General features: G+C 26.2%; 1 long non-coding RNA gene and 1 pseudogene across 1 annotated transcript; both read right to left on the bottom strand.

Moving 5' to 3' along the window:
• Positions 1 to 6612: 6612 nt before the first annotated feature.
• Positions 6613 to 12940, bottom strand: LOC145839426 (transmembrane protein 26-like; annotated as a pseudogene).
• A 3026-nt stretch (positions 12941 to 15966) lies between these two features.
• Positions 15967 to 19825, bottom strand: LOC145848992 (uncharacterized). The gene is made up of 4 exons (XR_014372263.1): positions 19707 to 19825; positions 16683 to 16733; positions 16310 to 16414; positions 15967 to 16037 (listed from the first exon to the last, which is right to left on the bottom strand). It is a non-coding gene; the product is annotated as an uncharacterized LOC145848992 (long non-coding RNA).
• Positions 19826 to 24808: the final 4983 nt, after the last annotated feature.

Genomic DNA, 24808 nt, shown 5'->3' with positions numbered 1-24808 from the left:
TTTTTTACATTCTTCAGAGCTATTTTTCATAATAGTAATTATAAATTTTGATCACCTGGCTGATGATTTTATTGTGTAAATGTTTTGTATTTTACATATAATTTGCTGTAAAAAAAGTACATTAAAAAACTGAGTGAAACTTCGGTATAGGCAGACAATTTCAGAAATCTTGAGATTCACTAACATTTATGTGACTTATTTTTGTATCGTTAAATTAATTCATTTTCTCTTAGATGTTGTTCATAAAAATATAACCAGGGTTACCATTGAACCAGAAATCCTGGAAAATCATATAAATAAAAAAAGCTAGAAAATTATAAATTTGAAACTTATGGAAAGAAAAATATTTTTATAACAAATTTTTGGTGTATTTGACAATTTTTGAAAATTATTTTTTTTAAGTATAGCTTTCAATTTTGATAATTATGTTTACTATTTTATCTTTGGTATTAAACTCTGAAATTTAATACTTGAATAACGTTATGAATTAACTTGTATTTTACACAGAGGTTTAAAAAAAAAAAAAAAAAAAATTTTAAGTTAATGAAATGCTTAATTTTTGTTATAGCTTGATATTTTTGTAAAACCTCAGCACAAAATTATTTTATTTAATATTTCTATGAACCAACGTATTTTAGGATAAAAAAATAACAACTTAAAAAAAAAAATTAAACAATATGACCAAACAAAAGTGACCATTACAACATATAAAAAGCTGCTTATTCAGTATAGTAATGAGTAGCCACAAAAATACTTAGTGATTAAAATTTCAAACTTATATTTAAAAAAAACTTATTCTTTTGTGTGAAGGTATAAAACAATAATGTATTGTTTTACTTTGGAATGTGTTTGACATAACAAATTTAAGATTAAATAATAAGTAAATATACTATATTAACTTTATAATTTTTCAGTTTCCTTTTTACTTAAATAGAATACATTAAGCTAACAAAAATAGTTTTAAAGCTTTTATCATATATAATTGAGAGTTCTAAAACCAATTTTTTTTTGATGTTAGTAATAGTACTTGTTATGAATTTGTTTAAATTTCAATGATCAGATATGTTTTTTCTTACAAAAAACTTAAAAAATATTCATCTAACGTCTTTGAAAATACTATAAAGCAAGTTTAAGGCGCCAAAAAATCTGGAAGTTTTGAAAAAAACCTGGAATTTTGTATAAATAATTGTAAAAAGACCTGATTTTTTTTTATTATTAACTTTTAACAATTTTGATATAATAAAAGTTTTAAATTTATTATTCCTAGTTTCAAACCAGTTTTAAACTAATAATTGATATAATAGTAAAATAATTTTAGATAAATGCTTATTATTTTTGCATTTCGATTGTTCTGAATGTCATTTAAGTCAGTCTGTTGCGACTAATGCAACTTACAGAGTCTAGATTAAGAGAAAACTAAGAGCATTTTTATCAGTTAAAATAAGTTAAGTTCTAATACAAATTTCACGTTTTTCTTATTTATTAAACTTATTTTTATTTATTTACTATTATTAAATATTTCATTTCGGGTTATAATTTCCTTTATTTTTGAAACATGTAAAGACATTGAATTCAGGAAACACATATTTAAACGTTACACTACACAAGAAAGTGCTGAGAGTTATGCTACAGGTTGATTTCTTGATTTATAAAATCTCAACAAATAAAATGCACGTTTTAGTTTGGATAGTTTGAAACTCTTATGCTTCAATACTATGATTGTTTACATTAAAAAAAATCAAAGGAAATGATGTATAGTAATCAAATGGTTATAAAAAAATTCATTCTTGTGGTTGATAAATACTTTTTTTTATCTTAAATTATTTAAGTTCAGCCACCTACTCTTTGTATTAATACTTGTTTGTTTTCTACTTTTTCTTGACTTCAGTTATAAACTTTCTGTCAGAGAAATTATAATTTAACTGCACTAGTGGGCCTAAAAGTGTACCAAGTAGTAAACCTAATAGTTGGCCTTTGCAAATTTTTGAAACTTTTTATCGTTTTAGGATTTGATCATACAGAGAGTTGTTATATACTTTCGCGACTAAATGAAGAACAATTTGTTTTTTTAAATAACTAAAAAAAAATTAACAAAAACTTTGATTTTTTTTTCTATCAAAAACTAAGGATTTTTCAATTACTAATTGAACTGTTTTTTTTTAATTTATTAATTTATCTTAAAATATATATTGGAGAATGTGAAATAGTTGTTTATTAAGTATTTAATTAAACTTTTAGAAAATAAAACTAGAGAAAACAGGTTTCTTATCTCATGAAGATGAAAACTATTGTAAAATGTTACTGAGAGTCTTGGCTATCTGACAGTACCTTCATATTGTCCTAGATCGACTTTCTTTAGGATATACATGTGTAAACGTAAGACAACTTGACAGTGCTGACACTTTTACAGACTTTCGTCAAAAGGTGATTTCTTTGACTTTAAAACAAATGTGATGTAGTAGTTGTAGCTCTAAAATATTGCGTATATTTGGTTTCCATATAAGATAAACAACGTTTTTAAAGCGGTGGCATTCGACAGTTAGGTGTTGTGTTAAGCGTAGCGACTTAAAGTTTTATCAATGTTTTATGCATTTCGAATATAGTCTTTTCTTAAGTTAAGTAGGTGCTTATAGTTTATTAGACTGTATATTTGTGTTCATTTAAATTATTATAAGTTTTAGTGTTTTGGTAATAGTCCAAATAAATTTTAATGAGTTTTTCGATTTTATATTATTCTAGATATTGTTATATTCTTAACTACCCTTTAATCCCATAAATAAACTTAGGTGTTTATATACAGAAAAATAAATACAGTATGATAATAAAAACATTAAATGTAAGGACATTAAATTTAGGATATACATATTTAAACGTGACACAACACAAAAAAGTGCTGAATCTTTTGTAGAGTTGCGTCAAAGATTGACCTTATTAACTAAAACATTTCAACAAATGAATATGTAACTTTAATTTTGTTTACAGTTGTTATTTTTTCGAGATCATATGACAAAAAACTCTTTTTCTGGAAAAGTTTAAAAAAAAAAGATAAACAAATATTTTAACTTTTTTAGTTAAAAGTTTACGGTCTGTCAAATACTAATTAAACTGTTTGTTTTTCTGTTTTAAAATTTATTTATATCATAATTTGTAAAATCCCAAATTGCTTATTAAATTTTTAAATAAATTTATACAAGAAAAGAATTCTAAAAAAACATAACTTTACTATTTCTTGTGGTATAAATATGAAAATTATTGTAAAGTGTTACTGAGAGTCTCGGCTTTCCGACGTATATTCATATTGGCCAAAATCAACTTCATTTAGGATATATGTAAACGTAAGACAACTTATGAAAAAGCTGACACTTTTATACAGATTTGTAAAAGGTTGATTTCTTAAAATTTAGAACAAATGTGATGAGATAGTTGTAGCTCTAAAATATTGAGGACTACTATGAAAGTAGTTGTAGACTACATAACATTTTGGGTAGCTGTTATGTGTTAAATGAATATATTTATATATTGTGGTGTGATAGTTGTAGATCAATGCTGCTGCAGTCTGATGTGATGTGGTACTTGTAGACTCCGTGAAGTTAATAAAATCTGTGATCTGATAATTCTAGACACCGTAATAGTAAGGACAACTGTACTTGATAGTTTTAGGCTCTCTAATGTTGCGGAGAACGATGATCGAGTATGTTTTTCAAAGCGTCGACGTCCTTTTAGTTAGTGGAGTGAGTCCTGATTTGACCTACTTTTTTTTTGGGTTTCAGTGGTTCATAATATCTTTATTAGCAGTAAAAAGTACACGAAACAATTAAAATGTCTGATGCAATGTTTTATGCCAAATGTAGCAGCTGTAAAAAATCTAAACTTTATTGTATAAGTAATAAGTTTTTAGTTGTGCCTACTTTATTTAAAGTAGCTATAACAAGTATGATAGCAATATAGGGGTCCTTTCATTTCTTTACAGTATGATTTAGTCATGTTTGATATAGTGATGTACCGGACTCACTATCCGGGTCCGGGTCCGGTCGGATATTGCCATTTTTGTCTGATATCCGGATCCGGCCGGATTCTAATTTGAAAAAAAAGTCCGGATCCGGTTCCGGCCGGATTCTAATTTGAAAAAAAAAAGTCCGGATCCGGTTCTGGCCGGATTCTAATTTAAAAAAAAGTCCGGATCCGGTTCCGGCCGGATTCTAACTTGAAAAAAAGTCCGGATCATCTAACTTGAAATTGTGGGTCCGGTACATCACTATAATACTTTTATTTGATTTTTTTTAGTAGTTTGGATTTAGTCTACGATGAAACCATACAATTTTTTTTTTAAATTTAAGTTACTTAATATCTCTGTGTGGTTATAAAGCTTTTTGATTGAGTGTTTTCGTTACCTTTTGTTGGTTAGTAAACTTTTCTAGTTTTATATCATCTACACACTATACAGTTTATATTTTATGTATTTTTTTATATAGTTTATTTAGCAGTTTCAAAAACCGATTTATATTGATAATAAATAGCATTGCATATTAAGAAAAACTAAATAATTTCTTTTGTTTTAAACTGTAACTATAAACAATAACTAAAATTACTATTTACTCATAAACTGTTCAATAAATTATAAAATGTCAGCTGATTTCTAGAGAAATAAAATAAAAGTTTTAAGTGAAAAATTAACAGAAAAATATTGAAACTAAAAGTAAATAAGTTTAGTTTGTTGGTGCTTTTACCTGTTATCTTGTAAAACAACTATACTTTTTAGTAAAAACTCAATTTAGATTAAAAAAAAACAGGAATTGCTTGCGTTCTTACCTATTGTTAAAGCTATGCATGAAAGCTAATTAGTTTTTAATTTTATTTTTTTACCCGAAACTCAGCTATCATGCATTTAAAAAATAAACTATGTGCTAGTATAACGTATTAGGTTTAAGTTTTGCTTACACTGTTAATCACCTCCAATTATTCAGTGAAAACAAGGGTGGTAACTAAACCTTTTGTTTAGTACTTTCTTTTGAAAGTAATTATTCACAAGAACTTAATGCAAAACCTGAGTTATAGGAATGTTTAAACTTAGTTCATAAAGTAAAAGTGAAAACAAATGTTTATTATAACTAGGTAGATAACTTTAATTCTTTGTAAAACTGTGTTAAACAGTTGTAACATGTCCTCTTAAAGATTTAAAAACATTTTTATATTTCAATAAGCATAATGATATTACAGTATATCTCATTTTATATAAAAGTTTGACACACATAATGTAAAACTTTATTATTCTTAATAAAATGTTCTAAAACTATAGTTTTTAACTTTTTTGTAATAAATCATAAACATACAGTTAAGTATTCGAGTGATCTGGTACCTAATGAAAAAATTTGCAACAATATTTTAAAAATCATTATTAAGCTTAGTTTTATTCTCTTTAAAAACTGACAAACTAAACTTAAAAGCACGAAAATTAAAATTGATTCAACGTAAAATAATTTTATAACTGCTCTTACACAGGCAGTTATAGTATGCTTATTAGGAAGCTTTAAGTTAAGCACGAAGTAAATATTTTTATAATAAGTAATTATAATAACATATGATAAACTAAAAAGTTGTACTTGCTATGGTAATTTTAAAATGTTTATCATAAGAACACTGTAGTTTGATACTCTTCATAGAAATGTAAACTAAACAAAAAATTTAACTTAAAGTTTTTAAAATCACCAGAAAACTAATAATTTTAAGAAGGTCTAGTTTATTTGTAATTCTACTCGCAATGCTTTGCAAACAAATTTGACAGAATTTAAAAATAAGTAGAATTGAAAACCAAAAAATAATGCTAACACCTTTACATTCGACAAAAAAAAACATTTTTAGCTTTCTTATATACTAGTTATTTTTGATTGTTTACGAGTTTAAAACACAAACAATTATTAATCTTAGGAAGTGAAACATATAGGTATGTAGCTAATAAATTAAAAAAAAAGTTATAAAAACGTTATGGATTTGAAACTTTATACACATTTTCTACAGTAGACAAAACGTAGTAAATAAATATGTTTTTCGAATACGACTAAAACTGCTTGCACCGGAAATAACTTATAGATGACTTTTTAACAAAACTACTTACTTTCTAAACTTTTATAAGCCTTCTGGTAAAAAATTAAAAAATGCGGTTTTAAGGTACAAAGCAATGAAAAACGTTTACAAACAACCTCCCTGCAGTAATAAAAAGTTAATTGTTTTTTTCACCTCTTTTGTAAAACTTTTCAATAAATATATATATAGTAAAAACTCGACTAGAAAAATAAGTTTGGACTTTGTAAATATACTAGTAAAGTACCCAGTTTTACACGTTATGTTTTGAAACAGCTATGTAAGCTTAGTTTTTAAATTTATTTTACATCAAATAAATTGCATTCTAAATAATTTAAAAATCTTTAATCGTTTTACGAGTATAGTTTGCTCTTTCACAAACACTGTTGGAGTGTGAGTTATTTAAAGTTTTGAAAAAAAGTTTCTCACATTTTTTATTATCTTAGAAGATAAATTAGAACATATCAACTTTTTTATAAGCAATGATAACAGGTACGTACAAAGTTTGTTTATTTTTTCCAGATTTTTTTTGATTTACTCATTAGAGACGGCGTTGTTCTGACTTTCAACTTTTTCGTTTTTAACTTTTTTATTGGGCTGCATCTTTCTTTTCCTTTTTACTTCTTTCCTCATCCTTCGTACCTCACCCATCCTCAATTTCCACTCACTCCTTCCCTCTTTTGCCACCACGCGGATATGATTTAAAAGCAACAAAATTACGATAACGTTCTTCAAAGTGAAAAATATGTTCATGTGAGTGATAACCTTTATTGTAAGACGCGTGTTTTAGCAATAGCTTGTTATTTTTATACTACAACTTATTTAGGATTTTGACAAAAAGTAATTAAACAAAGTGTGTTTTCTATTGTAGCTAGATAAACAATTTGATTAATCAGATATAAATATTATTATTAAGCTTTACATAATCAAAAAAATATAGAAAATAATACTGTTTCATATCATATATTACAAGTATTTATATATTATCAAGAGTTAGAATAAATAAAATTCATATCGTTTTTATATATTATGCAGTTATAAAAATTTAAAACAATGAAACAACCTTATAATGAAATAGAATAACGAGTCTGGTAACAAGAAAAGGTCCATCTTGAAACAATACAACCAACAACACGCCCAAATTTCGTTGTAAAAACAAAAACATTCAAAACAACTGCAAAAAGTAAAATATATGTAAAAGTGCGGTAAATTATTTTTCTTAATTAGTTTCTTACTCTAATAGGTTATTATTAACTTGTGTCATAAATTGTTCGTATAAAAACGTTTAGTTTGTTTTTACATTCAGCTTGTTTTAAAGATAAAGAGTATTTAGAACTACTATTTTTAAAAGTGTTTGAAGTATTTTTCATAATTAATCAATTTTTAGTACTATTGAAGGTAAGCTTTATTTTTCAACCTGCAGCGTTTTCCTGAAACACTCTACTAACAAATGTTTTTTTTTGATTCTTAAAACATAAAAAACTAAGTAAAAATTATAGCTTTTTCATATATATTTTTAGAACAACTGTGAATACAATCAAAATGCTTCAAATAAGTTTAAATGTACAAAAGAATAAAGTTAAATCAAACACTGAGTATTTCGACATAAACTAAGCCACCTTTTTTCTTTAACTGTTCTCTGACTTTCTACTTTTGTTTCAAATCCATCAGCACTAGTTTCCATGGTTTTGCTCGTTGACGCAAGTGTTTTGTTTTTTTCTTGCTGCTCTTTTGTTTTGGCTTCGAATTTTAAATCTTTTTGCAAGGTAGGAACTTGCTTTTTAGTTGTAAGTATGAAGCAGAACTGAAAAAAAGACCAGCTCCAAACAGCCAAGACTATGTAGACCAGCTCACGCGTTGTACCTGTCTGTGGTAAGGTTAATATAAGTATTTACATTTCTTTATATTTATTACTGTTTTAGTTTTTAATATATGATTTTTTTTATTAACCTTTAATAAAGTTTTAATTGTTTTAAAACTCACAAGCATTTAAGCATATGTCGACAAACTGTTTAAGTTTAAAATATTCATTAAAAGCTTTTTGAACATAGCACACAAACACACATTGCTCTGCCCAAAAGCTTCAAGCAGCTCGAGTATATCGGCCCCTGCAGAAATGGTAACCAATAGCAACTGGGACATTTCCTGGTTGGTCATCTGCCCCTTAGGCGCAATCCACTTGCTGAACACAAGGACAAAGATGAGCACCTGCTCCAACGCGAGCGCCCAGTTTTCATTCGTCATGTTTCTCAGCGGGTCCTTGTTATAAATACTAATATTAGTTGTATATATGTTGTTTGTTTTGTATATTGATCGACAAAAATATGCGCAGAAAAAGTTTACTGGTCTACGAAAAAAAAAGAGGTTAATGAGTCATACACTGCAGACACAGTTCAATGTATTTTCCAGGACCAATGAGTAGTTTTATTTTTAACCTTTAAAATATTATAATTAAAAAAAGTTTGTTTGATAAGCACATAATGTTTTAAGCCTATACAAAAAAGTTAGGGTTTTTTATTTTATTTTAAAAACCTCATACTTCATACAATTGTTGTCTAAAAGGTCATCTTTGTACCAGTGACGTAGCGTGGTATTTAAGTCAGGGGGTGCGCAAATCTTTTTCAAAAAATCCCCTAAATTATAACTTTTGGGCCGCAAATTTTTCGGAGTTAATTTTCTCTGAAATTTAAAAAATTACTAAAAATCTATCTCCTACTTCATTTTTCAAGCAATCTTCTTCAATTTTTAGAAAATGTTTCTTAAATTACAAGAAAAAAATGTTATTTATGAATTTAGATAATTAAAATAAATAAAAATTTTATCAAAAAAAAAAAAAAAAAGTCTTTTTCTTTCAAAAAAAATGTATTTTTACTACAAATTTTTAAATTCACAAGTAAGGTTTTTTTGTTATTGTATAAAGATTAAACTGTTAAAGTTTGAAGAAGATTACTTTTGATTTGACTACTGAAAAATGTAGGAGGAGATAGATTTTAAATACTTTAGCCTTTTTTCGCTGTTTTAGTTTTTCCTTCTAATAGGCAACTTATTATGCGGCCTGACTTCGACTGGTCATATCTCAAAAAATAATTTGAGTTTTTTAAAACAATAAAAAACATCTTAAAGCTAAAAAAAAATATTTCAAATAAGATCAACTTCTAAAAAACATGGCTTAACCCCCCTATGGCCTTAAACTACAAATAAATAGTCAACTAAGTATAACAATTAATACCTCAAAGCATTTTTCTCTGTGCAATTTCTAAACAATGTTCAATATCCATTTTATATTAACAAAAAAGAATTGTATTAAACTTAAAATAACTCATACTTTTAGTTTGTTGCAGCTTTTAATATACTATATTTATCTTTTATATAAAAATGTTAAATCTTTAGTATTAAAATTGAAAATTTTTATTTTTTTTAGTTGAAATCTAAAGAGCTAATTTTTTTTTAACTTCTACATTTTTACCTATATAACAATATTAAACTGTAAAAATAAATCTTAATAAACGAAGAAAATCTGAAATATAAACAAAACTAAAATTAAAAATTTCATAAGACTTGAACTGCAGTCTTGAGTAATAGCAATATCTGATGTTGGTCTACTATTTTTCAATTCAAGCTTTTGAACTTCAGATAATTTTACTATCTGACATATTTTTAGACTTAAAAAATTCCATACAATATCACTTTGCATATTTTTAAAATAATATACTAAAAATTAATAAAAACTAGTGTTTACTTTTTCTTTAGTATAATAAAATATATTTTACAAAAAAATCCAAAAAAAAACAATTAACTTTGAAGATATCAGGATTGCCTTGCTACTCTTTGAGTCAAAATAACTGTCCTGAGTTAGTTTAAAATGTCATATGTCATCATAAGCATTTTAAATTCTTTTACAAAACATTTTTATTGTTTTTAAACTAATAGAAACTAAGCTTTATAACAAAGCTTTAAAACCACTAAATCTACCATGAGTTCAAAAAATAAAAACAAGTCTATCTTTAGTCAGCCTGAGCTTAAAAATACTTAAAACATTCAGAGTTATCATGATTTTTACTGAGTCATACTAAAGTTTTCCAAAACTTCATAAAATCCTGAGTTATCCTAAGTGTGTGGAAAGATTTTACTAAATGTTTCTAATAGAAAACAAAATGTTTGAAAGATAAATTTTTTAAGGTCAACTTTTTCAATGCTTTTAGAAATTCACCAGAAGTATAACTTTTTACTTATCTTAAAGTCAGTTTTTCTAAGGTCTTTAGGGAAAAGCATTTTTTAAATACTACAAAGAGTTGATAGAATATTTTTTTTTAATTATCATTTAAAATTTGATTTAAAACAAAATAACCTTAAATTTAAAATTAACCAATTATGTCTTTTAGACTAAAAATTGATTGTAAAAAATTCTGTTTACAAGTTGCAACAAATTTATTCATGATGTGACTTAAGAAATTTTAAAATAACTTGCTACAAAAATTGATTAATTTTTAAACTTTATGGCTGATAAAATAACAAAGTTTGATTTGTTTGTTATCTTAATAAAAAAAAAATACTTTAAAAAATTTTTTTAAGTTAAGTTAATTTAAACAATACTTTTTGTATAGTAAGATTAAAACTGTAATCACAGTATGAACTGTTTGTTTATTACTTGTTTTAATTTTTTTTCTATTTTTTGTTATTTTTCTTTTAAATTATGTTGTTAGTATTTTTTATTTTTATTATCAATTTATTTTTATTTTATTAGCAATTGTTTATTGCTATTTTTACTACAGTTTGTTTATTCTTGAATCATTATCACTATAAAACAGGTTTAGCTTTATGGTTTGTTAACAAAATTTTAGCATTTGTATATCTAAAAAATCTGTCATAAGGTTATACTACTGCGGTGCACTAACTAGTTGCGTACTGTTTGATTTTAAATTCTTATGAAGTTAATGAAGTTATAAAATTTTTCCTTATGGAGTTTTTCATCAACATCGGTGCGCATTTGCAATTACGCACCGAATCAGTATACTGGGTAATTTCCCTAACTTGTCACTAATTGGTATTCGAAATTTCGTTTTACTTTTCAGAAAGTAGAAAAACATAGTTAAAAAAAGGCAAATTAAGCAAAAAAAAAAAACAATAAAGGATAAAGATATTGCATTTTTTTTTACTTATTTTTTTTTTTGGGTGGCACGCATGCGCCAGCGTTCCTCCCCACGCTACGCCCCTGCTTTGTACTGTTTAAAACTAAAATAGTTTTGGTTTCGTAAAGATTAACGAATAAAAAAAAAAGTGACTCAAATTTGTAAAACACATATTTGAAAAGAGCTTGCAAACAGTTATCAAAATATTAGATATCTGTGTTTTGTATAAAATATATTTTTATACTGTATAATTTCATTTAAAAACCTAAACACCAACAGAGCAAAAAAACAACTAAAGTAAAAACTTAAAATCTTTAGTACTTTTTACATAATCTTAATCACTTTGATAATGCTTTAGTATGTACTAACTTCTTCATTTCCACTTCTAGCTATTATACCACTTTCAATTAAACGGTCATTTAAAAGTTCGAGCTCTAATAACCAGACACAAGGAATTGCCACTAAAAGAAAGAAAAGAACTGAAGGTGTTATCCTGTAATTAATAATCAGTTTAAGATCTTTTATATTTAAAACTTTTTTTTAATTTTTATATGTTTAAACATTTCTAATTTAAGTTTAATACTAGAAAAACTAAAACTAATATGATTTAAGTTAATGTTATCATACCGTTTTTATGATCTTCAAGTTCTTTTGTATTTTGTTTTGTAATAAAATGTACCATTTTCGTAAAAATAAACGACAAAGAAATATCATAACAGTTTATTTTCAAACATTCAGTCAAACACAAAGAGTTTGTACTAGTTATCTATTATATCATAGTGATTTGGCCGTATAAAGCCTTTTTTAACTCAGATACTGATACGGACGAATCTTAATTTAGAAATAAGATCTGGTTACAAACAATTTTTGATTTTTTAAATTGATCTAAAGGAACCAGATCTATTTACAAAGTTAGGATCTGGCTGGTTCATAACTTTGTGAATCGGATAGACTACTTAATTGAGTAAATCAACTTATTCTTTTGTGACTTTAAAGTAAAAATGATTAGGGGCTGTATTTAAAGCATTTTTGTACTCTACTAAATTATGAATAAACAAAAGTTTAAACTTTATTTAACCTATAATAAAAAAAAGTGTCTAATAAGTCTTAAAATCTAAAATTTTTCTCCTAAGTGTTTTTAGATTAGATTAAAACTTAAATTTTAGCTACTTTGATTTTGGAAAGTACATAAAAATATAAATACCTACATAACTTTATCATTTCTTAAGAGGCTTCAAAAAAAAAGAAGATTCAGCAAGGTGTTAGATTTCTACAAATAACCGATACTAAAACCTAATGCAAAAAAGAATATAAAAACTCTGATTGAAATCTTAAGTCTATAGTTGTGAATTTATAATAAACAAAATAAAGAAAAGTTTAGAAAATGAAACTGACCATTTATGAGCTCTTTTCCCTTTAGAATAGACAGTGAAAAGTGTTTCGAAAGCAAGTGGTATCAAACCAAGGAGTAGAAACCAATACTGAGTTATTTGAGTTGCTTCAGTAACCCTCCAAATCGCGAGTACTGAGTAAAATCCGTACAGAGTTCTTGCTATTACCGACTTGACAGTTTTGAAGAAAAACTTTAACCACTTTCTAATTGCTTTGCAATCAAACATTGTGGTGTTTATGTCTTTGAATTTCCCTATTTAGGTTTTTATGATTACTTATTTATAGTCGTTAAAAATTTAAAGCAAATTACTTGGATGATTTTGCAAGTGCTGAACTACCATTGCACTTAATTTTCAAATATTTACTTTAAAAATAAATTTTAAAAGTTGATTAAATTAACATCTTTGAAAGGCTATATTGAATTTTTAAAAGTTTGAAGTTACTATAAATCGCTTGAAACACTTTTAATTAACTTAAGTAACGTACATCTAGTTATTTTATGTAAGTAATCCTTTATTTAAGAATTTGTTAGATTTCTTAATTTTTAGAAAAAATTACAAACATTGTTCATAACAGATTTAGTAAAGATATTTTTATAAATCATTGTTACATACACAGAAATAACAGCATATTAATTTAAACGATGAGATTTAATTATCATGGATAGTTTATAAGTTGAAGGTTTTCAACGTAAAAATAAATAGAATTTTTTTATGTTTAATCATTAAAGTAAAAAGTAGGCAAACTTTTTCAACAAAAAAGTAAAGCTAAAACAATAGACGTTGGTATAAAAAACGTTTGATGTCCTTTGAAACAGCTTAAAAAAATTATTAGCAAACTAAGAATAACAAACTACGTTCGTTAGCAGTACTGAAAGTGATAATAAAATAGATATTCAATCTATAATGTTTTAAACTTGAGCTAAAACTTCATTAAAAAAAAAAACTAAGTTAAAAACTAAATTTAAAATAAATAAAATTAAAGAACAGCTAACTTTTTGAACAATTAAAAACTCTTTGTTAATTAAAAATAAGCAGGAAAATTTTGAAATCAAAACTCAAAGTCAGCTTATTACGGTGGTGTTTGTAATTTTTTTGTCTATTAAACTCTTACAAGTTTGGAAAGACTCACGATATATTATAAAAAAAAATCAAAAGTAGCTATCTTTGCTTGTGTTTTCAACTATTATTAAAGCCAAGTATGAATTTTTAACAACTTTTATAACAACTTTCATTATCTAGAAACTCAGCTCTTATGTTTTTAAACAATGCACTATATGCAAAAAAAAAAAGTATTAATATGAGTCATGCTTATGCAGCATTATTATAAATATGTTGAGTAGGCCATCTTAAAATTTTAAGAAAACAACCTTGATGTTTAAAAATTTTTTTTAGTTTTATCAACGTTGATACTAATGTTGTGCAAAAATTTATTTTTAAGTTAAAATTGTTTAGCTAACATAAACTAAAGATAAAAGAAGTTATATTAAATAACAACGTTTAGCAAACTTTGATTACCAGTACGTTATACATTTTAAAAGCACAACTTTATTTAATAGTTTTAATATGTACTTTCCAAAATTAAGGCTTTATTTGATTATTCCATCCTATTCACTTAACCTTAATTGTTTTTGTTTTTGTTTAATTCAGCTGATAATTGCCATAAAAGACGACCCACTAATTTTTATTTTGTTTTAAAACCTTATACTTACGCTTTATTGTCGTGGAAAGTTTTCAAAAATATAAATAGATCATTAGTTAAAACAAAAGTTGTTTTTTAAATTTTTTATCATTCAAAACTAATGTTACGTTTGTATTGAGTACTAAGTAGAAGGAATGTTTCAAAAATCTAATATTATCAATCTATATTCTAACAAGAATAAAAACTATCTATAAGGTAAATACTGTTTTAAACTTTTAACTGTTTATTTGGTACTCTACATGAACAAAATCAAATAATACCAGACTTAATAGTGCAGTAGATAATATACTATATTTATTGAACGACAAAAAAGGCTCAAAATATTTGGTCCTAGGACCTGGTGCACGAAAATCTTTCGGTTATCGAGTCGCACACCACGGATACCTTTTAATGTCTTGTCAAGTATTTAGTATACACTCTTTGTTAAACTTTATCAAAACAAGGTTATAATGAAACTTTTACGCTAACAAAAAAAATTCTTTAGAAATAAGGTATTTAAATTAGCTGTAACGTATAATTTCAAACTTACTTCATTAAAAGTTCTATTACTTCTGTTTTTTTTTTATGAAAAAAAAAACCTCATCTAACAATAGCCCATACACATTTTGAGAAGTTTTTCAAAAACAACATGTTAAAATTATCATTAAAGTTATATACGAAAACATAGCTACTGTCAACATATTGAAAAATTAGAACTTATCCAACGTAATACAATTTTAGTTTGCGTATGGTAAATGTAATGTACTACCTGAGCCTTATACGAGATGTTTAAATCGTTTTTAAGTAATTTATATGAAAATTAATTTTTTATAACATGCTTAGATACTTTTTTTATGTTAGTTTATTTTAAGTTTCAAACCGGTTGGTTTATTGTTTTTTTGTCCTTAAGAACACTAAACGCCGAAACAAAGCACTTAAATCACTTTGTTATGAGTTGAAGGCAATAGAAACTATTTATAGTAAAACATAAAGTACTGTAAATTAAGAAACTTTTGCGAACTAATCTAGTAAAATATATAAAAAAGTTATTTATGAGTAAAAAAAAAAAGTCTACGAGGTGGTACTTTAAAATTTTTCTACAAAATCACACGGTCTTTAAGAAGTGTTTATAACTTCTAAACATAAGTAAACTTATTAAAAAAGTAATTATACATTTTAAAAAACTGTTTACCAAAACAAAATTTTTACAGCCTAGCTGTTCGTATTAACTAGGGTACTTACGATTAAGAATAAGCTATAAAGCTCTATAAAAAGTTAAAAAAACCAAGTCAACTATTTTATTCACGGACGAAACTTAGCACACTTGTTTCACTTAAACAATTTGTCCTAGAATAAAGTAATCAAGATAGTTTTGCTTACAATGCTTTTGTGAACTAAAAATGTTTTTTAAATGTTTGGAAGTTACTGCTTGTATATGCAAGCTTTTAAACATTTGAAAAATGTGCATTAAAAAAAACTAAACTACAGTCACTTTTTGAAAATCTGCGCACTCTTTTGGTTACGCACTATCGTTTTTTTACTAATTATAAAACTCTCAAATTAAAATCATAATATTCGAAAATTTATAATTTTGTAAATTTATTGTATATATTGAATTAAAGATATATTTAAAATTTTATATATAATTTATTGAACGACAAAAAAAGCGCTCAAAATATTTGGTCCTAGGAATTGGTGCAAAAAGAACCTTTCGGTTATCGAGTCGAAGGATACCTTTTAACGTCTTGTTCAGGACACCTAAAATAAACTACATTTGATAATATATACTACATATTTTATTTAATCATAAATGGTAAATCCTCTCTATATTTATTTATACTTTGTAAAATTGTGTTCTTCAATCGTTGGATAAAAAATTAATTCTGTCACAGTGTATTGAACTCTATGGCTTTGCTGTTTATAATAGATTATCTTTCAAAACAAATAGTTCATATTTTTGTTTAAATTCATTCTGGTTTTAATACTTAAAGAAGATATAAGTTGCAGTACAAAGTAGAAACTAAACCTACTCGTTGTTAGCGCCTAACCGAAGCTGCAAAAACGGTTGCTGGTTATCTAAATTCCAAACAACAAGTTTCCCGTCGTAGCTGCCTGTAGCCAACATATTTGTCGTCCTTTTAAACAATATGGTTTAAATATCGCTGTTTAAAACATTAAAAAAATAATATCAAGCTAAATCATTGACCTTCATGTAAAAATAAGTGTAGGATTTATTATGTAGATTCAAAAAGTTACAAGTGTTATACTTTAAATGGTAAATGAGAAATTATAGCATTCACCGAAATGATAAACTACTAGAAAACTTAAACATAGTGTTGATGAATAAAATTTATAAGCAATCAAGGATTAATAATGCCTGAAAACTTTGTATTGATAACGAACTTTGCGAACTTGTCCTCCCTTCCATGTCATGACTGCTTTATTGTGAACAAGCTGAAACAAATACCGTTTTAGATCCTATATTTTCAATCAAATTTTCTTATTTGTTGTGAAAAATATCAAAACTCTTTTTGTTTCAATAAAAAAATTACGATAATTTTATTTTAGGTTATCTGTTAGAAAATAAGTTTTTTAATACAGTCAATGAGCTGCTACGTATAGTAATTTAGTCAGTAAATACTTACACAGGTGGAGTATTTTCATAAAAATCTATTTACAAAAATGCTAGTTAACTAATAAATTTTAAGAAAACTCAATGATTATGTTATCCTTGAATTCTAAAACTACACACAGTTGACTTTTAGAATCTTTTTGTTTGTGTTTAAGGACAAAAAGTTACAAGGATATGTTTTGAAACAATTTAAGCTTGGTGCGATAAAACATTTCTTTCAATTCTGTCGCTGTCGTCATAAGTGACGATTTTTCTGCTCCATCCGACAGATATGATGGTATTCTAATGAAATGACGACACTCTTGTCACTTCAGCACAGTCTACAGCATCTAACTCGTGCAAACAATTACCAGCAACGAGCAATAACCAGCAACTAAAATTGTATTTCAAGCTTGAATAGCACTAATCTTATGAATATAATAACAACACTTCGTTTTATTACGAAAATATTAGCAATTATTGGAAACCAAGACATGCGGTAGTATGGAGGTTTAATTTATAACAAACTAGCATAAACGCTCTTTATAATGACAGACAAATTAATGAAACCGCGCTGTGAGAACAATGCAATCTAAAATACACGTCGATTATATTTTCAGACGGCGCTGGTAGTTGTATATATAAGCTTTTAATATACAGTTTGAAATAAGTTCAAAGAATATATAAATTGCTTGCAGTCTTCTATTGTTGCTGTGTGGTTTCAAATTGAAGGTGATTATGCCCGTGACACTGCATTAACAATGTCGTGATTACCTAATGAGCTGGCTCGTTATGCTTGAATGAAGCCCGCGAAACTTTTATATCGAGCGTGGAAAAATCAAACTTACTTACAAATTTGTAAACATTTGAATGCTTAGTAGTATCTATACGCGATTTTAAATAAATATTTCTTTTTTTTGAAACCACTGCGGTCTATAAGGCAATTATAAAATGTATTAGCAGCACACATATATGTTTGTTGTAAACTTTTTCTGCATTTTTTAATATATATTTTGCGTTGAAATTGGTCGTCATCAATTCGTTACACTTTAAATTTCACACTTGATTATTGAAGGACATTATTGTAGAAAATCATAATGAAAATTTTTTAAAGTATTTCGTAACTTCAAATTAGTTACCAAGTTATTTATTTTTAACATTTTAATATTAAAAAGATTAAAAAAATTGTAGTTGATACAAGCTATAGTTCGTTAATAAAATACGTAAATCTTATTTTAATTAATATAAATAAAGTTTTGAAATGTAAATTTAGTTTAAAATTATAAAATACTTTTTATCAGACAAGTTAAAAATTTGACAGTCTAAGTACTACATAAAATCACTTTATAACCTCACAGATATAAATCAGTGAGTTTTTTTCAACATTATAGTAATATATAATTGTTAAAAAATTAATTTGCAACTCATTAACACCTAGCCTTTCGTTTAAAATACTTTAGTTCACTTCGATACCAACGTCATAGGAATAAAATATTTTATATTCTATATTCGTTAATGGAGCTAAGTACTTCTTAACTTATAGAATTGTTATTATTTTGATAACTTTTTATATCAATATTAATTTATTAAACTTGAATGTAGACAAGGGTTTCTTAAAGTGGGCTAAGTGGCCCACTTGAGGGCCATGATGAGCAAAGGGACCAAAGGGGGTCATGAGGTCATAGTTTGAAAATTACACTAGATATTTTGGAGTTGATGATGAAGAGCAAAACAACGGTCTTAGGTGTTTTTGATAGTGTTTTATGGGTAATCTTGTCGGAGGGGGCAATAGTTTTAATAATTTCAGTTTAGGGGGCCTTTTGAAATCAAGTTTGGGAAACCCTAGTGTAGACTAATCTCTTTGGCAACCATAATACATAACCTTCGAGACAAAAAGTCTACGTGGGGTGGGTCTCTTAGACTTATCAGGGATATCTGGGCCTGAATTACAATGATATATTATGAAGTTGTTACTTAAGTCAGTTCGTAAAGCACTGAGTTTCGTATTATAAACTCGATACAAGACTTACAATAAAACAAGTTGGCATCCAAACTTTAAAATCGTGCGGCTGGAAAAGGCTAAAAAAGCTCAGAAAAGATAAAAAAAGGTTGGAAAATGCAGAGATAAACTGCCATGCCGTCTAAGCGGTGAGCAATCTATGCCAATTAAGTCGGCTTATGACGGATAAACAGCTAATTATTCGTTCTTCTAGCAAACCACTGTCATCTGGTAAACAGAGCGTTTCATTCATGAGAGCTAGTTTTCGCATCAAGTGGCTCGAACTCGTGTAAAGATAAAGATCTTCATCAAAATTATGACGTCACAATAAGAAGTTGAAATTAGGTAAAAGCCGATCGTGTCACAAACAAGTCGCAAAACACCGTACCGTCCCCTTAAGTCAACTTATCTCCAATGTAAATCGGTTGTTGTTGAGCAAAAAATCAATTAGTCTTGCCTTGTGACAGCGAAGTCGATAGATTTCAATTGAGGTTACGTTTCGTATTTGCATCAAATTTAGCATAATCTTTTAACGTGAGTACGAAAAACTAACAATTTTTAAGTTTTTCATACCTAGTAACTAATTTGCAACTTTATATTTATTTACATTTTGAATTGTGAGCGATGTGAAATCGCTGTTGATCTTTCGTAAAACATAAATTTACAAAAAATAAAACACTTATTTTGTTGTTAATTTATAATTTTTTTGTAATGGATTTGCTTGTAAACATAATTGTTTATTGAAGTTTGTTTTCTTAATCTTGTTAGTATAAAACACTATTAAATAAGTTTGCATTGAACAAAGTTAGTAACTCACATTTCTTACACCGGTAACATTGAAATAAGTATTTTGAAGTAAACATCCCTCTCAAACCAGCGTCGTTTTTTGACGATTTATCCAAAATGTACAACACGTCTAAATACTCTATCAACTCTAAAAATACGTTTTATTTTAAGCTCTAACAATATTGTTTGATTTTAATGTTGTGAAAACTTTATATGCTTTTTTAAACAAAATACATTAGTTTATATAAATTCTTGCCTAACTGCTAAAGTTTCAAATTTACTTTTTATTGTTTAATTGAATTTTTTTTCAAGAAAACTTGTTCCAAGAAAACTTTTACATATAAATATTAATAAAGTCAAAACATCTACTGACAAAGTAGAGAAGTATTTAGGTTTTTAATTTGTTACTAGTCTGATATACAATAAAACTTAAGAGATTATATGCAAAAATTAAATGCTGAATGATGTATAATATTGCTAAAGAATCTAATCATTGCACAATCCTATCATATTTCTGACAAAAATATATATTTGTTGTCTATTAAATAGTTTATAATTACTGCTTGTTGTTTTTGCAATTTTTATAATTACTTTAAGCAGCTTAATCACATCAAAGGCTTTTAAATGAAAAAAAAGTCCTTTATTTAATACCTATTTCACAAAGTGCCACAGTTAAATTGAATTAATAAACTTTTTTTCGGGTCCAAAACAAAAAAAGTTAAAATAAGTGATTGTAAATTAAAATTACCTGGAATATATCCAGTATTTATGTCTCTCCCACCAAGAAAAGACAACTCTTATAAAAATATAAATACTGTTAAGTAGAGATTTTCTCAGATCTTCTCACATTTTTACCTTAAACTTTTAAATAAAAATTGAGTTTTTTTTTTCAATGACATAAATTATTTATAATTTAAAAAAACTTTGATACAACCTGTTAAGAGAAGTAAGTGAATTTAAGTCAAAAATTCAATCCTAAAAGTAGATAGTCGCGGTTTCAATTATACTTGAACTGGTCAAATTATTTTGCTCGGATAATATGATAGCCATCTTAATATGACGTATTAAAATGTGTGCAGATGTTAAAACAGTTTTGTGGTAATATCCAAGCTCATGGCTTTTGTTGAATAGTTTTTCGGCTCGATTAAGAAAGTTTCTTAAACAAACTTTCAGATTAAAACTGGACTTATATTAACAATTTTATTTTTCAAAACAATTTAGAATAATCATGTTTACAATAGCACGAGGGTTATGAACCCGTCAAAAGTTTAATAAGCTTATTTAACTTTATACTTCATAAAAGCGGCAGTAACGTTTCGTTTTAAAAGTACGCTTAAAAAAATTAGCAATTTGTATTATTTTAAAGTGTTGTTTGAATTTTAAGATTTGTAATTAATGTTTTCTTTCGAAACATTTCGATCAATTTTCTTTTTAAATCGGCTCTGCACACCCTAAAACCGGTAAAAATGTTTCCATCACAAAAACCCTTAGACTATACATCATTCGTATAATTGCTCAGAAATATTTTAAAATTATGACTAATAAACAGGTATTAAAGTATAGTAGAAATTAAATAAACTTTTAAAGTTTTAATAAAAATGCTTATAAGATCTTGCAACGCTCAAATTTTAAACAGTAACTAACTTCGCATCTTTAAATTTTTACAAGTTTCTGCTTTAATTTTAATTTAGTTTCACACTTAAAAAGCTTGAATACTAAGAATGTTGTTGTACGTTCAAAAACTTCTTTGAAATACACTCAGTTAAGTTCAATTAAAAATTAAAAAAGCTAGGTAGTTTACTTTAAAACGATAATTATACTGTTTCAAGTTGCAAGTAATTAACGAAAACTAGTGTTTGTAAACATAATATACGTCGGTTAGTTGAAATGTGAATGTTGTTTATTGACGAGCTATATTAGATAAAATTACTAAATCAATCCGGTAACAGTTCAACAGTATAATTTAACTTAAGGTAGTTCTATAGGTTTTAATTTGAAAGTAAAAAAAAATATGATAAACTTCAATATACATTACTGTTGCACAAATCAAAGGGTAACTTGATGTTTAATAGTTTAGATAAAAAGTAATATATATTTAGATAAATAATTACACTTATTGTCCAAAAAGTTTTTTTTTTAATAATTTGACAACAAAAAGTTGAATTATTAGATATATTATATAAAGTGATGAGTCATTTGGGAAAAAAAAAAAGTTATTCTTTTTTATTTTCAAAAACCATCCGAGTACACAGACCTGGTTCTCATAAAACAATTCTGCTTTTCAATCACCTGGAATTTTTACGATTTCTTTCCACCGCTTCGTTTTAAAGACTCCGCCACTTAACAGAGTAAAAGTATAAAATGTAAAAAAAAACATTAGCAGTTTTTTTTTTGAACATATCGAGTACAAGTTATACTACCCCATTAAGAAGTCAATCGTCAAGTTATAAATAATTGATAGATAACATTACTATTGTTATCTACCGTAGAGTATTTGTAATATACGACAGTATAGAAAAACAACCCTTAATCATTGCTTCAACTTTTATATAATTTTACTCATCACTTTTGGCGCTAAAGAGTTATACTCTGGACATACCATAGTGCAACTACTAAACTTTAATTTCATCTAACAAAAAATTATAAACATATACATAATTGTTTTATAGAAAAATAAAAAATTGATATACTAAAAGTATTGGTTTTAAGCTTTTCAAGTTTGTTATTTCGTCTGAAAATCAACGAATTATTAGAATACTACTTCCAAATAATATTGCGACTACATACTGTATTTGTTTTAGGTGCTTAACTTCTGTTTTTTGATACTTTTATGAACAATTATTGCGTAAAATTTTCGATTGAGAAAATTTTGTACATTTTTATAATATTCTGACCTAAAAGTTATCAAAAGAGTTGGTTATTGTAACATTAAAAAAACACGTTTTTAAACAGATTTTACAGCTCTATTGTAATTTTTAATAGTTTCTAATGAGTGTTAGGAACACGAACAATGGCCAAAAGAAAATATTTATACCTTAAAATAATTGTATGCTACATAAAAAAAATATTTTTAAATTGTTTGAATACTCTATTTAAACTTAAAATATTTTAATATCAATTTGAGTAAAAGTTAATAAAAAACTATGAATTTTAATAATTTTCAATGACTAATAACCCTATTGTGTTGGTATTTAGTAAATTTCAAGGTTTAGTAAATAAATAAGTATATATATATTGTCATTATTTAAATACAAAAAAGATAAACGTTTCAATCATCTATAATTATTAGACTTGAGTGAAATTAGCATATCAAAGTGTTAATTTTCTAGGTATGAAATTTCTAGGCAGTTATGCAAACAGCTTACTATATGTTTATTCTAGAAAAGCTTAGGTGTACGCTCAAACTGTCATGAATAAAATTGAATAAAAAAGCGTTTTGTTTTTTGATCAGAACAAAATATTCAGCTTAAAATTTTGTAAACTAAAACGGAATTTAATGATAAAAAGTCCGCTGAGTTTAAACTGGTTCAAACTTCTTAATTTTAAATATTTTTCTAAGACAACAATGTAGCGAAATCAAAGTTAACAATTTGTAACAGATGGGAAAAATAACCCAGTTCAATAGAAATTTAACTGGTTAATCTCGAAAAATTCTGGCTATTGCGGCTCTTTTCATAAATAAGCAGCTTGTCTAGCGGTAAGTATTTAGTAATCAGATTATTACGGGTGGATTGCACACTGAATTATTCTGCAAACTTCAATAATATATGAAAACCACAAACTGCTTCCAAAATATGTTTTTGATAGCTTCAATTATTTTTACTGTATAACAAACAATTTTTAATATTAAGAAACTCTTTGTAATCATTTATAATACTAACTATATTTTGTCAAGTTTTATTTATGGTGTTTAAACTTGCGTGACCCATTAAGTGCTTTTTTGATATCGGTTTGTAAAATGCTTAAAATTTAAACTTTTAGGTTGATTATTATTGAACAACAAGTTTTTGTATCAATAATGAAACTCTTTAACAACATTGATTCTTAAACAATTTTTTAAGTAAAATCTTGATTGAAAAACCTCGAGGTTTAGTAAAAGACACAATATGTCTAAATTAGAATGAAGACTTGAACTGAAAACTACCAAATCTTATCTAAAAAAAATTGCATGCTAATTTTAATAAAAATTTCAATTGTGATAGCAAACAAAACAAATATCATTAATTTAAACCAAAAGATCGCTTCTATCAAAAGAAACTTATATAAAATTTTAATAAACTGACATTAAACGTATAATTTTTTCATTAAAGTGCTGTGATTTAATAAAAGGTAGTATCAAAGCCAAATCGAAGTATTGCATACTTTAAATTAGATAAGGGTTCAATTTTTATTATTCGGCACGAAACCTAAATCTATAAAAACTTATTAAACAGTGTATAGTCTTTAGATAGCTTCTTTTGAAAGTTTTTACTCTAAAAACTAAAAGATGATACATACTTGAAATCAAAACACAAAATTAAAAATACAAATAGTTGCTCAGGTAGTCTTGTTATTTCTTAGTAAGAATAATTTATCTTTTTTTTTTATTACAAATCATTTGATTTAATGTTTAAGTACTTCGTCAAGTTTTAAATATCAGAGCAAGTGAGTCCAGTAATGTTATTTGTTTCGGTTTAATTAAGTTTTGGTGAAACATGTTTTCAGATGTTACACTATGAAATTAACTAGAGTACGTAAAAGAATGTCACATATATATTGGAAAATACTTGATAAGATACTAGTAAAATAAAACTAACTTAAAGATTTCAAAAATATGACCAATGTTACGGTAAAACTTTTTTATAATGTCATTGTAAACTTTATACCTCTTTATAGCTTCACAAAAAGTGATGAATAATTTTAATATTTAGTAAGTTCGTTGTATAGAAAAGCAATATTTAAAATTCAAGTAACTAATTAGTTGTATAACATCGACTGCTTAAGTATACTGCGTTATACTTTAAATCAAGTTTCCCGAAGTGGGCCAAGCGGTCCCCTTGAAGACCTTACAGAAAATTACAGTAAATTAAGGGCCATAAGCAGCAAAGGGGCCAAAGGGGAGACCATGAGCAGTAAAAAGGCCACGAAGTCATA

Source organism: Thalia democratica, chromosome 1, assembly GCF_965202585.1.
Source record: "Thalia democratica chromosome 1, ktThaDemo2.hap1.1, whole genome shotgun sequence".
NCBI lineage: Eukaryota > Metazoa > Chordata > Thaliacea > Salpida > Salpidae > Thalia > Thalia democratica.
This window is presented reverse-complemented; position numbering and strand designations above follow the sequence as displayed.